This window comes from Thunnus albacares, chromosome 11 (genome assembly GCF_914725855.1).
Source record: "Thunnus albacares chromosome 11, fThuAlb1.1, whole genome shotgun sequence".
Lineage (NCBI taxonomy): Eukaryota > Metazoa > Chordata > Actinopteri > Scombriformes > Scombridae > Thunnus > Thunnus albacares.
The window spans coordinates 25,921,374-25,936,606 of record NC_058116.1 but is presented as its reverse complement, the minus strand read 5'-3'; the positions used below and the strand labels follow the sequence as shown (position 1 = coordinate 25,936,606).

Sequence of the window (15,233 nt, the reverse complement as noted above, 5' to 3'; positions counted from 1 at the left end):
AATATTAGAAAGTTTGAAAATGTTTTATTGGCCTGTTGTTTACTTAAGAACATCACATATCAAAGATGTTAAATATCTTGAACGGGACACTCAGTGTTTTCTGGTGAATAAACTGTATCACGTATCTTTGCCGTTTCTGTACAGCATCTGTTATTTAAAGGTATCCTGTGGAGGTTTCTTGTAAGCATACAAAAAGATTGTTTTGGTTTTTTTTACATATTTTAAATCATGCATTGGCTTTATCCATTTTTCTTCCTTCTCGCCATAATTGCTCAAATACTACACAGGGTAACTTTACTGCACAGACATTTATAATACCATTATATGTGCAATAAGATAATACCAGCCCAGTCTGGTTCAATAATATTGACCCAGATGATTTATTGGTTAAGGGTTATCAGTTGTGGTTTAGTGGGAATTTCACTTAATTCCCAGTGAAAAATAATCAAATTAATTGATAGCAACAATGAGAGTGGTAAAAAAAAAACAAAAAAACATTGATATTCCATTTTCAGGTTGTTTCATTCTTATATTTTGCTTAAAAAACAAAACAAAATGCTAAGCACATTTGGTAACCCATAAATACAGACCCAACTCCCGAAAACTGTCTCACAACCCCCTGCGGTGTTCTGACCCCTCATTTAAGAACCCCGTTGCTAAATGGGTTGATAGAATCTGATAAAAGACTGTTTGATCCAGCCACATTAATGAGGTCATTGGCTAAGAAGACCTTTTGACAGCACTGGCGCTCTGATGTACATGCAAATGAAAAGAGCTACACATCAAAGGTAAAAGTGTCCAAATCCCCAAAACCTTCATGACATCCGTTTTACCAATTAACAGATATCAGGAGGTTCATGTGCAGATTTTCAAATACTGTAGATAGCCGGTTTGTAGCCATGTGTGTGTGTGTGTGTGAGTTAATTGTCTGGGTGCTTACACATGTGAATGCCTTTAAAACTCTGTATGGACTAAACATACCAATTATATACCACTTAGCTGAAAGAACCAATCATGTATGAAATGTAGAGTTAATGTGTGTGCTCAAAATGTGTCTTTTTGTATCTTATACAGTGTATATATATATATATATATATATATAAATATATATATACATATATATATATATCTTGAAGTGTGTGTGTCAAGGGAAGCCTAATATCCTGCATCGTTAAGCAGCATTTGACATCTTCACACCTTCAGCATAGAGCCTTTCCTTAACATGGAGACGACACTGAAACTCTTTGATGTTCCAGAGTCTTTAACTACTTAATCCCAAAGAAGAGAGGGGGGGGGGGGGAATTAAGAACCTCCTACATTTGAATGCTGTATTTATAGTTTCCCACTCTTTTTACATTGTGTACACACACACACACACACACTAGTGCACATGCACAGATATTTTTAAAATGTATAGGGACATGTTTGTAGTGCTTTACCTGCATCTTTAAAATGTATCTCTTGGATATTTAAAGGGTCTCCTTAAAAATGAACTCAACCCACAGAAATCAATTTAACCCCAACACGTAAATAAACAGAAATTTCCCAACAATTGGAGTTACAGGGTTTGCACATGACAACAGCAATACCCTTGTGTGTGTGTGTGTGTGTGTGTAGTGAAATGATTGTGGTGGTGGTGGGGGGTAATCATGATGTCATACGGCTCCCTCTTGCAGAACGACACGAGCGAATTAGCCGATGGATCAAGTTCCATCAAATCTCGATGCGTGGAGATCACACCATGCTGGTTAAATAATCTGCTTCCACTTTTAATGCGCCTGCAGGGAAACAGATTGTGGCTCGGCTCACGACGAGCTCTGCAAAAAAAAAAAAAAAAAAGTCAAAAAATCAAGACGACGTTCTTACAGTCATTGTGCTCCACTTGGTGTCACAATGTCAATACACGGGGATATACCGTATGTCACAGAATGTACGCTATCATGAGCGTTGAACTTGAATTTTTAACAACAGGACGGTGCTTAGTTTTAGCTCGGTTTCAGTTATCGTTGTCATTGTTTACTGAAACAGATAGTGCCTTTTGAAATAGGCCTGTAAAATGCCATGTCTCTAATGTCATCAGGTGACATTACATGACAGAGATGAGAGGACGAGGTAACGTTGTACAAACAAGAAACTAAAGACTAAAAGGTAGCATAGAGGGAGAGGCACTGTTGCTTACCAGGTCTGGTACAATATCTCAGTAGATGCTCTGACACAGTTTCAGTATTCTATTAAATGAATAATAGAGGAAGAAGGGAGGGTTAAGAGCATTTATTCTTTCCTAATGTGGAAACAAACGGAAGACAGGGAGAAAAGAAGGTACAACAAGGCACGACTGTAAGGTGACGTTCTTTTGGCAATTACTTCAAAAGGAGTTATTGCACACTTTATGCATCATTTTTGGTGCATCCAGTCATCCAAACGTTACTCCTAATAGTACATGATGGAATTCTTAAATGTGTCCCCCAGGGGGGTCTCTGAAATTTTTAGTGATTAATGAATTAGGTGGTGCGTTTGGGGAGGTGGAAAGCACAGTGCAGACTAATGGGATTTTAAGCTGTCCTTTTCTCAGACCTGCCCCATTTCATCACGCCCGCTCTCTCGTCAAATCCACCACCTAAGACGCTGAGTACACGCCAGCGGCAGCAACCCGGGGAAGTGTTTTCTCAAGCTCATGAAGTGCTCGCCTCCCTTTTCCCTACATCTGCTTAAGCACACTCGGCTGCTTTCTTGCTGACTTAGCAGCCTCCTCTCCTGCGGATGCTTCTGGAGCTGCACAAAAAAAAAAAAAAAAAAAAAAAAAATTTAAAACTAAAAAAAATGAAGACAGCGTTCAGGAAAAGTGTGTCAGGGAAATAGAAAGCACAGCTACACCTTTTTTCTTTCTCTCGTGATATGAAGGGATGAAATTAGTAAGAAGAGAAAGACCAGAGGCCAGATGTATAAATGATGTGTACGCACACAGACATACATAGACTATGTTCCACACCAAAACTGGTATTTATAAAAATAGAATGTGCGGTGAGAATGTGCGCGCCTCTCACATATTTCAGACCAGTTGTACATATTTTTTTAGAGCCAAGGTGGAGACAGAAACATAAGGTGGGAGACAAAATCTAAATATAATGTAACCGTGTTTAGTTTGTTAACCAACTACGCTGATGTGTGATTTTGATGTCATCTACACAGCAATCTGTAAAATGCCAATCAAAGGCGCGTTTATAAACATAATATTGATTCATCACTTGTGTGTAATCAGTGTATCATTCTTTCGATTTACATACCGTAGGAGGCATCATCTTATTCCCCTGTTAATAACATCTGAGTGTTACAAACTAATCACAGTTTACATTTCCGTGTTAATAATGATGATTGAGATATCACTGCTGATGATTGTTTACAGGTACTTGTGATAAATTAATCATATGGGAGCTATAAATAGCCACAGCTGTGCGTAATGACAGCTGCTCTAGAAGTGTTGTAAAAGCTGACCGATGCAACATAACCTGTGAAAATGATCTCAGTTTGTTTCATTAACATGTCTAAAGACTGGCGGAGCAGGCAGCATATTGATATCAATATATAATATAATAATATATAACTGTGGGAGTGGAAATGAGGCTCATGCACCAATGCCAAGTCTCACAATGATTGAGATTTCTCTATAGAATCATGCTACGCACAGCTTTATAAATCTGATGAAAACGCATATGTTTGGCTTTGTGCATACAATTTTATGCATCTGGCCCCGGGACTGAACATGCAGAAATACAAAACGACATGCTTAGAAGTTCACTGCGATTGACAGTCATGCACATGAAGTGAAGCCTGAATATATGAAATCCATATCCTGGTTTACAGTAGTAATCTGCTGAGATCTAGCTATTGTGTTGCATTTGGTTAAATAAGTTTAGCTTTTGTCTGTAATATTCTGTAATGGCATTTGTACAGATTTTATGTCTCACTGAAGCTGAAATGTTGTTTTATGGCCTGTCAGGCACTTTTGTTGGAGTGTTTTGAAGTGTTTTGAAGATTTACATCTTTAGTAGGAACCAATGGGCTTGGGGGTGAGTGCCACAGCCAATAGGGAATTATGAAAAGATAGCACTGCATTGTTGGTTTTGGTCTTTTCATGGGATTTGTTGACAATAACAAAAAAAACACAGAATATCACAAGACTTATGCACCAAAACAGTCTCCCCAAGACATGAACAGTTGAGGTAGCGGTTTGTGTACTCTACCATTGTACACGTCCACATTATCAGATGAATCACCAGGTAAACGTCCGCTGTGTCTGTTCTCGCCTCAGCCACCAGCTGGGACCAATCTGTTGGTCAGGTGTGGCTCGGTGGTAGAAGCCACAGCCTTGCCAGCAAGCTGAGAGCCCAGACACAGCCCAGATCCAGAGAGGGACAGCTTGCACCGCAGTGCAACCCATAATACACAACAGATACTAAATGTTCTCAAGGCAGTAATGGTAATGTTTGTACGTATCTGTAAGGACATTGAAATTTAATCATTCTTGAGAGTCTGAAAAGACAGGAATCATAAAAACCTTTCTTGCAGTAAGTGGACAGGGACAGTGATGTGGAAACTATCATAAATAACAGAGCGTGATGACAGTTTGCAGTGACAACAGAGCTGTACATGTAGTGTAAAAGAAGGGGGGATTACTTTACATGACAGATTCCTATACAGTACATTGAACATTCACTAGCCATGTCAGGAAACATGTTGTATTTGCCATGCAGGTAAAACAGTATTGTTCCGCATCAGTGATGTTTTGACCCCTCCAGGAGGACATGAATGTATCAGACAACCACTGCTAATGCATTAAACTCCGCCGGAGGGACTTTCCCTGTGGTCCACATCACAGGACAATACACAGCCCGGCTACTGCTCGCCAGCTCCACACAAGAACTTGCGAGCAACGCTGGATGGATTATGTCTAAATAAAGCCACGGCACTGTATGAATCACTGTGTCACTGATCCCCTCTGCTTCCCAGACAACAGGTTTGCCTTCTGCAAGCTGTCACTGGCTTTCCACTCTTTCAAATGAAGAATAAAAGAGAGGGAGAAACTGAGACTGTGCAAGGGAAAGAGGGGAGTTGACGTTCATCACTCGAGTGCCGTGGCTTAGCCTAAGAGGCTTGAATAATCAGTATGTTAAGCTGTCAGGGTGTGCGCTCGCACCTACCACGCGCTTACAAACTCCTGGGCGCTTTTTAATCAAGTAAAAACGCTGAGAGGCAGTGGCGAGTGCCAAGAGCCCAGGCTAAGAGATGAGCTTTAGAATATCTGTTACACTTTCTCCTGACATCACCAGACGTGCTTTTTCACTGTAAGCTGCAGACACATCTGTTTTTTATTTATTTTAAGAGGACACAGTCAATTTTCTGCACACTTTATTTCATGTGATTCATCATATTCAGTTTCTGCCTCATAGTATGAGGATTCTCTGCATATTGTACAAATAGATTCCTTGTTTAATGGAATCTACATTGTTTTCGTGAAATCCAGCCCACTGTGCATTTTAACATGTTGTCATGACCGCCTGCATGATACGTAATACCCTGCTGTCAGCAGCAGTTGTCAGCATTGCTGAACTGTCACAGAGTCTGACTGTGATTATGAACATTATTAGTAAAATGAAAGATGTCAGCTTTATGTTCTGCCTTGACCTGGTAAAAAGAAAGACTACAGTGTTTTTCCATTTACAGTATTTATTTAGAATTGCCCCTGAGCCAGTAGATTTTTGTAATTATCATTTATTCCTTTCAAAAGCCTGCTTGAAAGTGCTGTCGGAAAGTTGATTTAAAGGTCTGCCCAAATGGTGCATTCAGGAGCAATTGCATGATTTGAGAAAGTGACTTTCCTAATCAGAGGCTAGCTTTTGAATGCAGTGCTGTTTCACAGCACTTAAATGTGTCTGATGTGCCAAATTTTGGTCTTTATATACTGTGGGAATCTACACACTGTCACGGAAACACATACTCAATCTAATGTGTTTAGTCACGCTAGCGGCTGGTTCTAGGGATGGCAATGTCAGTGTGTTGGTCAGTCCACTGCTTTGGTCCAGTTTAAAACATCTCAACTATTGGATGGATTGCCATGAAATTTGGCACAGAAATCCATGGTGCTCAGATACTCTAGATAATAATTATTTCAAAATATAGGTATCGATCTGACCTATGTTGGAGAGGTTGTGGCTTGGTAGGGGACTATATTTTGGGACTGTTCTAAACTCCTATGGCAAAATATTCAAAAAGAGATGAAGTTGATCTTCTTGGGTATTAATTTGACTCTGAACCCAGCACTTTTGTATTCTTGGTATCCTACTGAGAGAGAACATACCAACAACAAGGTTATTTGTTAAGGATTTTGTTTTTGACAGCTGAAAAATGATCAAAAATGACCTGACTAAAGCCGCAGTCTCCAAATAAAGTACAGTGGAGAGAAAGGATTAAGTTGTTTTATGTCATGGAGGAGATCACTGCAAAGCCTCAATATAAAACATATTTATGGACAGATGGACACTGCTCGTACAGGCCATGCCACAATTATCTAATTAAGAGTAAAAAGCACCTGTTTCTGATATTCTCTGTCATATATTGAACAAATGCAATAGAAATAAAGTTTAAAAAAATAAACTAAATTGAAATGAATCAATTCTAGACTTTGAATCAAATTGAATTAAGAGATGAGTGCCGATATCCGGCCCTACTGATCGATGTGTTATAGCATTGTCATTGTGCCCATGTTAGCATACTGATGTTATTTCTGCTTCCCAGAAGAATGTTCCCACATAAAACAATATTTTTCTTCATTACATTTAGAAAAAGAACAATGTTTCAAGCTCAGGCACCTCTCTGTACCTGATGAACAGCCTGTTTGGGCTCAAGAACATTTTGTAATAAAGGAAAATACTTTTAAGAGGGAGAATTCTTCAGTGTTGTGAGCCCTTGGGAAGCAGAAATCACTTAAAATATTTTGGATTCAGCTTCTGGGCGAGAAAGATGTGCCTGTATTTCGCACACTGATAGCATGATGACGTTAGCATTTAGCACAAAGCACTGCTGTGCCTTACAGAGACATTAGCTTGGCTGTTACTCTTGTTACCAACGATCAAAAAATATTTATAATACACCTGAAGTACACAGACAAATCCCCTCCTCAGGCCAGAGAGATAATGAGATATTAATGTCACACTAAGAGGAACCCCATTGTGGAATCAATACTCCCATTCATCATTTAGTTCAGATTAGGAGGAGCTTCTCAGAAGAATAATTAATAATAGAAAAGTAAATAATAATTAAGTTACATACAGTATATACAATACATTGTATATAGATGCATGCAGCACACCAGCATGGTGGATATAGAGGTAAAACCTGCATATAATCAATAGGAGCTACGTATCATTTTGCCTGTAGGATGGTATAAAGAGATTTTTTCCAAACATTGTTGCACACAGGACTGAATCTCACAGAAGTGGTTGGAAATTTAGAGTGAGCGGGTGGGTGCAGGATTTAAAAAGCGGTCCCACGCAGACCTTTACATAATTAATTACATTACATGTTGCAGACACACATAAGGTTCACATGATGCCTCTCCACCACAAATTGGATTACAATATTGGACAGCATCAACTGGACTCCATCCTCACCTGTTTCCCACACGAAAAAAGTTTGAAGTTACAGTAAAAGATCTTCAGTTACAGTAGTTAGAAAACAACATCCAAAATAGTTACGTTAGAGAGGGACTGACAGTTAAATAATTCATGGCAGGGGTTGAAAATTGAACCCGTTTTATCTGAGGTCAACGCTGATAAACCGTAGTACTGATACACTGTCATCCTTTCTTTCCAGTCTGCTTATCAAATGTCGAACTACTGCTGACTACACATCTCCTATTTCATCCTGCTGTCAATTTCTTTCACCCAGTTTCCAGTTTCAAACATGCTATTTTAGAATTCATGGGAAACTATGACTCATTTCGTGTTGTTTCAACCAAAAAGAAAAAAAAAAATTGCACAAAGTTGACTGGACTCCAATATGGAAAATAATGAACAGTATATGGAAAATTATAAAATAGAAGCAGTTAACTCTGGGCAACAATTAGAAATTCATTCAGCTCTACTGTATCTTAAACCAAAACCGGAATCAGAAACAGGTTTATTACCAAGTAGGTTTGCATATACAAAGAATTTTCCTTGGTGTTGTGGTGCATAACAATCAAAAAACACAAAGTAAGAGAAACTACATTATATATATCATATTGCACAACATATTGACCGCTAATGTATACAGTAAACAGTACATGTAATGATACAAAGAATTGTGTTAATGTAACACGCCATGTTGGATGTAAATTCCAAAAGACTGTCCTATTTTGGAAATGGATCCAATATACAAATGCTCCAACATGTGTCAGATAGGATCCCAGCCGGGGCCTAATGAGCACATTCAAGCTCTAATCTAATAAAAAAATAACACAAAGGCTAATTCTGCCACAATGCTCCTCCATGAGTATGTGCATAGCTCTTTGATCACTTCAGCTCTCTTAACTCTGAGCCAACAATAATATTTTCTCAACACTTTCCGAGTTGAGCTGTTTCACCAGCCCCCCTGTATTAACAAGTATAAAAATAGCACTCACACAGGGGGCAAAGGGGCTGCCTATTTATGACCACACTTCACCACCCAGAGTGATGCTGGGAAAGCAGCAGGGAATGCAAAAGCTCTGTTCCTGCTCCACCTTTCCCTTCTTTACCCACAGCCTCTTCCATTTTCTCCCCTCTTCATCCTCTCTGATTGATCTCACAACCCTTTGCCAGCTTAAATTACATCAGCCGGTGGCTTTGCACAGAGACAAAAAGGCCCTCAGGTTTCACAGATCATAATTCTCCCCGATTGCTTCAACTTTTAAAAGGTACCATGTTCAATTTCAGCCTTTGGCGATGCCTCACAACCCCGACCATCACATTCTATTATGAATTATGACACAGGATAGATTGTTTTTTAAGTTTATAGCCCAGCTCGGTGACAGAGAACTGCTTACCAGTCAAGTGTGTGTGAAGAAGGGGGCAAGATGTAAAAAATAAAAAAAAAAAAAACAACAGACGGTGGCTGCAGGAGTGTTTGTACAGTTAAGTTTAAGTCACAGTTTGATTAGCTACCCTGCGAACTTAAAGCCAAAATGTTCAACATTGACTTGAACTAGAATTTTGAGCATGCTGTTTCCAGGTTGGGCTGTAATAGCTGTGTGTGTACTAGTCTGTATTGCCTCAGCTTGTCAAACCGGGGGTCTTTGACCTTAAACTCCCAGGGGCTTATGGAAGTCTTAATCCAGCTGTAACCGCAGGTGGTGACCTCCTTTTTAATTTCTTGTCTGTTACACAAACTACAGTAAATGGCCTTTTAATATGCTGTTCATCCAGTCAGGTGGTCTGAACAATTCATCAGGTGATCACATTTCATACAAACCACAGTGACAAATGATGGACAGTTCATAAGTTTATATAATTTCTTCAATTTAAACTGACACGCTAAGTGATGTTGAAATAGTAAAGACCAAATCATTTTATGTGAGTGGTTAGATTTTCTGCCACTGAGGTGCCCAGTGTGAAGTGAAAAATAGAGAATAAGAAATGTCATAGAGATTGTGGCTTGAAGTGCTCTTTTGTGTAAAACTACATTTATGTATTACTCATATACTGTAATTGCTCACTTACTGAAAGAACTGAAGAAGGTTTAAAAAAGTAGCTCAAAGCTGCTGTAGGACATCATGTTTGTACCAAACACTAATTGCATAATTTGATTGATATGGATTGCAGATATACAATCATACAGTACATGTTGTCACAAGTGTAACTTTACAATGGAGCTTTGAAAACTGCATTAATCTGTAGGTATTTGATTGTAAACAGATATTATCCCAAGAACATATAAAATCTGAGTTCACAAAATATGATTTGTTCAAATCTGAGAAATGTTAGAAATAAATAAATAAATGAACTTGCAATTTTCAAAAGGTGACAATAGATATTCTAATATAATAAAATAAAATTAGATTAGATTTTTTTAATTATTAAAAAGACAACAAATGGTTAAACAGGAGTGTTTTTTTAAATACCAAACTCAGAAACTTTGTATTACCTTAAGTTTTAATATTCAAAATAAAGCCTGATGAATCTCCTGATGATGATGATGATGATGATTTATTATTGCTGTCTTAGATAGAATAGCATCATGCAATAAATTATGTTCTCTGTTAATCAAAATCGAGGTTTTTTTCATACAGTTCATCGCTGAGCTGTGTTCACATTTCAGTATTTAACATTTTGGGCAACAAGTTGCTGAAGATTATTTATGATTGGGGGCAGCTGTGGCTCAGGAGGTAGAGCAGGTCGTCCATTAACCACAGGGTGTTGAAGTGTCCTTGAGCAAGACCCTGAACCCCGAGTTGCTCCTGATGGTCAGGCCAGCGCCTTGCATGGCAGATCCACCGCCATCGGTGTGTAAGTGTGTGTGTGAATGAGTGAATGAGCGGCAAAAAATTGTAAAGCGCTTTGTCCGTTAAGGTAGAAAGGCGCTATATAAGTGCAGTCCATTTATCATTTACCATGACTACATCAGACCTTGTTTAATTAGTCATTTTTGGACATAAAATTTGTCATTTTGTATCATCAGAGTTTACAGATTTAATACATGTGACAAAGGTAAAAGTATTACAAATTTCGAGGACGTAAGCCCATTAAGAAGTTATCCTATTTATTTTCTTTTGAGATAAAGAAAGTGTACAGTTAAGTTTTCATTATATGAACTCTAAAAAGTCACCACCCAGCTGACCAACCACAGTAATTCCTCTACAGCCCTTTTCGTCTGCATCCATGTGCCATCCATCATTCTGTAACAGCTACCAAGATGGCAGCCAGTCAGTGTCAGTGGCCTTTTTCACACTGCGTCAGTCCCTACCCAGGCAACTCCCAGCACACTCTGTGCACCGAGCCAGGCCAGCGTGAGATCCGGAACGGCTAGAAAGGGCCAAGGCACAAAGGGCCAGCTGCTTGCAGAGCATTGGCTTTACAACGAAGGAAGCAGGGCTCACTGAAAATATTGGATACATGTGATCCATCTTTTTATAGTGCGGTTATTCCAAATGGCAAATTAGCAGGAACACATTGAAAATTCTGAAGAAGGTCTTCGAGAATAGACAGTCACAGAGCACTTAATTAGGAACACCTGTGCAATCTAATACAATCCAATACAACAGCCAGCTCTGGCATAAATTCTTTTACAAAGCTTCTACATTTTCAGTTTTTGTTGAGGTCGTAGTGGGTGGTGGTGGTGCATTATACTAAAAAGTGCTCTTAATATTCTGTCCACCCCATTAACATACATGAGGGGGGGGGGGGCAAAATAATAGGAACACTTTTCAATATAATGCACTCCAGTTCACCACCACCGCCCACTACGATAATAATAATCATAAAGTAGAATTATCACCTATCTGACAATGTCAACAAAAACTGAAAATGTATAAGCTTAGTAAAAAAAAAAGTAGAATTTATGGAAGTGCTGTTGTGTTGGGTTGCATTAGATTGCACCTAACTGTTCCTAATAAAGTGCTCGGTGAGTGTATCTCAGATAATCAGCCAGTGATCAACTGGTGAGTCGTACGCCATCATCAGTTTTAATCTGTCTTTTCTTAATGACGTAATCTGAAAAATAAAAGCCTGTCTACTTGCATTTCATATGCTGCCACCTCATCATTTAATGTGACATGTATTGTTCAAATCAATTCCCAAAACATTCACAACACCTACTGTCCTAAACTGACATCTGTGGCATTATGTGATGTGAAAGTGTAAAACCGGTTTGACACGGCGAGCCACACTCATTGTCTGTATTAACTACATGCAGCTCAACTTAAGCTTAAAGCAGTGGCTTATGGAGGCATGCAAGTGCACAAGTGTGTAAATCACCCAGGCTCATAAATATCTCATTCTACAAGGGATTTTCGGTATGCATTCTTACGAGAGCTTATAGTGAAAGAGCTGATGTACAGTAAGTGCATTAAATATAGCTGCATAAGAGCAGCTGAGCTGATGTATGAGGGCTATGCGCATTGGAAACAATGACAGCTATGTGGAAGAAAGCAAGGCCATTTGATTTTCTTTCATACTTCTATACTTCTCTCATTGAGTTTTATAACTAAATTAGTCCATTACAGAAGCAGAGATGCAATGAATCATTCCTTTGTGACTGTAGGTCATCTGCTCATTCATGAGAATTTGACATATTCGCTAAATGAAACTGAAGTTTTTAAAGTAAAACAGTAAAGTGAATCAGCCGGTTTTGCTTTTAATGCTGAAACTTTTTTGCCCACCTTCATTTGTGCTTCTGTTTAATTTCCTAATGAGCAATATAACTTTGCAACCAGTCTGGACTCTATTAATGTTTAAAGACCTTCTCTCCAGATGTTTTCTGTGATGATAAATGAAAATTAGAGTCTGGATTAATATGAGGAAGATGAGCAGTTGTGACTTTGCTTTAGCATTTGGCCCAGAGCCAGCTGTGCATGAGGGATAGTGCAGACAAACACCTGCGTGTTTCTCCAAGGTGTAAAGACGACCAATTGATACACCTGAAACTAACAGCACAACACGTGAATGAATGAATGAATTAATGAATGAATGAATGAATATGAGAATACAGTCAACAACATAAGTATGCTGTCTGTGGACATATTTATGGTAATCATAAATATGCAAAATAAGAGGAATATTCAGAGTCAAAAAGTGTCGGGGATTTCAGTTTTTCAACACAAACGATCACAACAAAAGCCTTTCAGTGAAAGCTGCTATCTCATGAGACAGTCCTATTGGGAAGATCTTCATTCCCACAAGGCTTTGTCACAGATGCTCTTTTTGTCTAAATTAGAAAATGATTATCACAGAAAGAAAGGTCAAACTGTCTGCTGGAGAAATCCAGTAAAAAAAAAAAAAAAATAGAGAAAGTCACCAGCGAACTCAGTATCATCACATAATACAAACATTTCAATAGAGTATAAATATGCAAATTAGGTTGCAGGACACCTGACCTGTGATTGGATCACAATTAAGTGGAGGTCTGTAGACTTTGAAAGAATACAATTAAAGACTTGCAGGTAATTTGGGAGGGATTGGGGTGGCCTTTATGAATGTAAATAATGTGTTTAAATGATATGTGATTAAAAAACTTTCATCTTCCTTTCTTCCTCAGTCATATTTGAACACTCAGCTCCTCTAAACAAGCCTCCAAAGAAACAAAACACCACATCAGGGGAAGCATTTCCTCAGTTGTTGACATTGTTGTAAGGTCCAATTTTCAGATATGATAGAGTGGCTTTAAAAACTCTGGGCTGGCAGTATTGATGTCTAAAGCACTTAAGCAGTATCTCTGTCTCACAAACACACACATGCGTACACACACACACACACACACATATATATACGCACACTCCACTTCCCCTTCCTGGTAAAGTACAGGATGTGCGGATGGAGAACTAAGCAGTTTTTCCCCCCCTCTGCTGTTGCCAGGAATGCTTTATGGGCCATGTTAATATTGGAGTTCTCCTGCTGGAAATATTGCTTGATTCAATCAAGCAGGTCACTGCCTTGTAAAGCCATTACACTTTGTGCAATGTCATGCGTTCTGGAGCCAGTGGACAGTCGTGTGTTCTGTCCCGGCATTCGGGGAAGTGGCCTAGTGAAGCACGTGTGCCTGGCACGTCAGCACCTATAAATAGCCATCACCAACTAACATAAACACTTTTCAAAAATCAATTAGAGATGCTTTTTCCATAGCCAAAACACAGCATGTTGTCCTTGTCAACTTATGCTCCAGGCAGACTTAAAAATAAAAGACTTGATTCACTTTCCCACTCAAATTTGCATGTACTGAAACCCGCAGGGTATGAGATTGCAAAAGACACGAGGAGAAAGGATGAAGAGATTGTGGGGTAGAGAGGGAGGGGTAAGTTGATATCAGGGCTGAATATCAGAGGATGAAGAAAAAATACAGTGACCTCACTGATACCATCTCCTGCAACTGTGTCACTTTTGCGAGAGGAACAGAAGTGCTGCAGGGAAAACTTGAAATATGCATAGAGGGAAGTAAGAGAGGCCACAGAGAATAGGGACAACTGAGTGTAAAGAAAATAAAGAAAAAAACAACAGTAGCAGTTTTGGAGGTATTTTGAGTGAGTCGAGAAGGAGAGCAGGAATGATTCAAAGAGGGCAGTAAGTACTTTTTTAAAGCCTCAGAGCGAGCTGAAATAAGAAGAGTCTTACCTTCTCAGAGGCCGTGGTTGGTGGGACGGAGAAGTGAGGAGAGTCAAAGGGTCCCGGGGTGGTCTGGGTGGTAGGGGGTCTCGGTCCGGCTCGAAGCAGGGCTGGAGGGTGGTCCAGGAGAGGGGAGGAAGGATGGAGTGACAGGGAGCAGGGAGACGGGGGGGAGAAGAAACGCTGCTTGCCTCTCCCTCCCTTTCTCTCTCTCTTTATCTCTTTCTCCCTCCAACATACACACACACACACGCAGACACACGCGCTCGGAGGCAGACACCAAAACCCCGAGTCACTCAGATAATAGGCAGAGAAAGAGTCTTTACATTTACACCCTCTGCCACAGGGGGAGGATGGGGTGAGCTCCCCTCCCACTCACCTCCAGGCAGCCAATGAGAGGCGGCAGAGAGGTGTCCAGGCAGCCAATGAAAGTGGAAGCAGCCGGTGCCTTGCCCTAGCCAATAAGTGCAATAGCTCATATCCAGTTGGAATAATGACAATATGGAGGGAGTCATGAAAAGCTTCCCTTTTGAAGGACAGACCAAGCGTTGCACTCTAGAGAGCGAGAGTGATTTAGTGCTGCCACAGACATTAGAGTGATTAGATTCTGGGCCACTTAACTCAGAACAATATCACTGCATGCTCCTCTGCAGACCTGGCAAACTCCCGAAAGAAAGGCTTCAATCAGCTGGAGTTGGAGAATTACTCATGTATGGTCAAACAAGGCAGGCGTGCACACAGGCAGGAACACATGATAAACATGCAGACATGTGTTCACGTTCACAAGCTCTCTCTCACACACACACACACCCACATAATCAATTCCCTTCAGCAACGTTCTGTACAGTACATGAACACAGCCGTATCAACACTGAGCAGAGAGTAATTTTTGCAGAAGAATGTGTG

At 39.7% G+C, this 15,233-nt stretch overlaps 1 protein-coding gene across 8 annotated transcripts in view; it reads right to left on the bottom strand.

The window, feature by feature from the left end:
• The window catches only part of pcbp3 (poly(rC) binding protein 3), a 76,036-nt gene extending 61,415 nt beyond the window's left edge, over window positions 1-14,621 (bottom strand). For all 8 annotated transcript variants that reach the window (XM_044365230.1, XM_044365231.1, XM_044365234.1 and 5 more), the window contains exon 1: window positions 14,337-14,621. The gene's annotated coding sequence lies outside the window, so the exon portion shown is untranslated. The remainder of the gene's footprint in view (window positions 1-14,336) is intronic.
• Window positions 14,622-15,233: the final 612 nt, after the last annotated feature.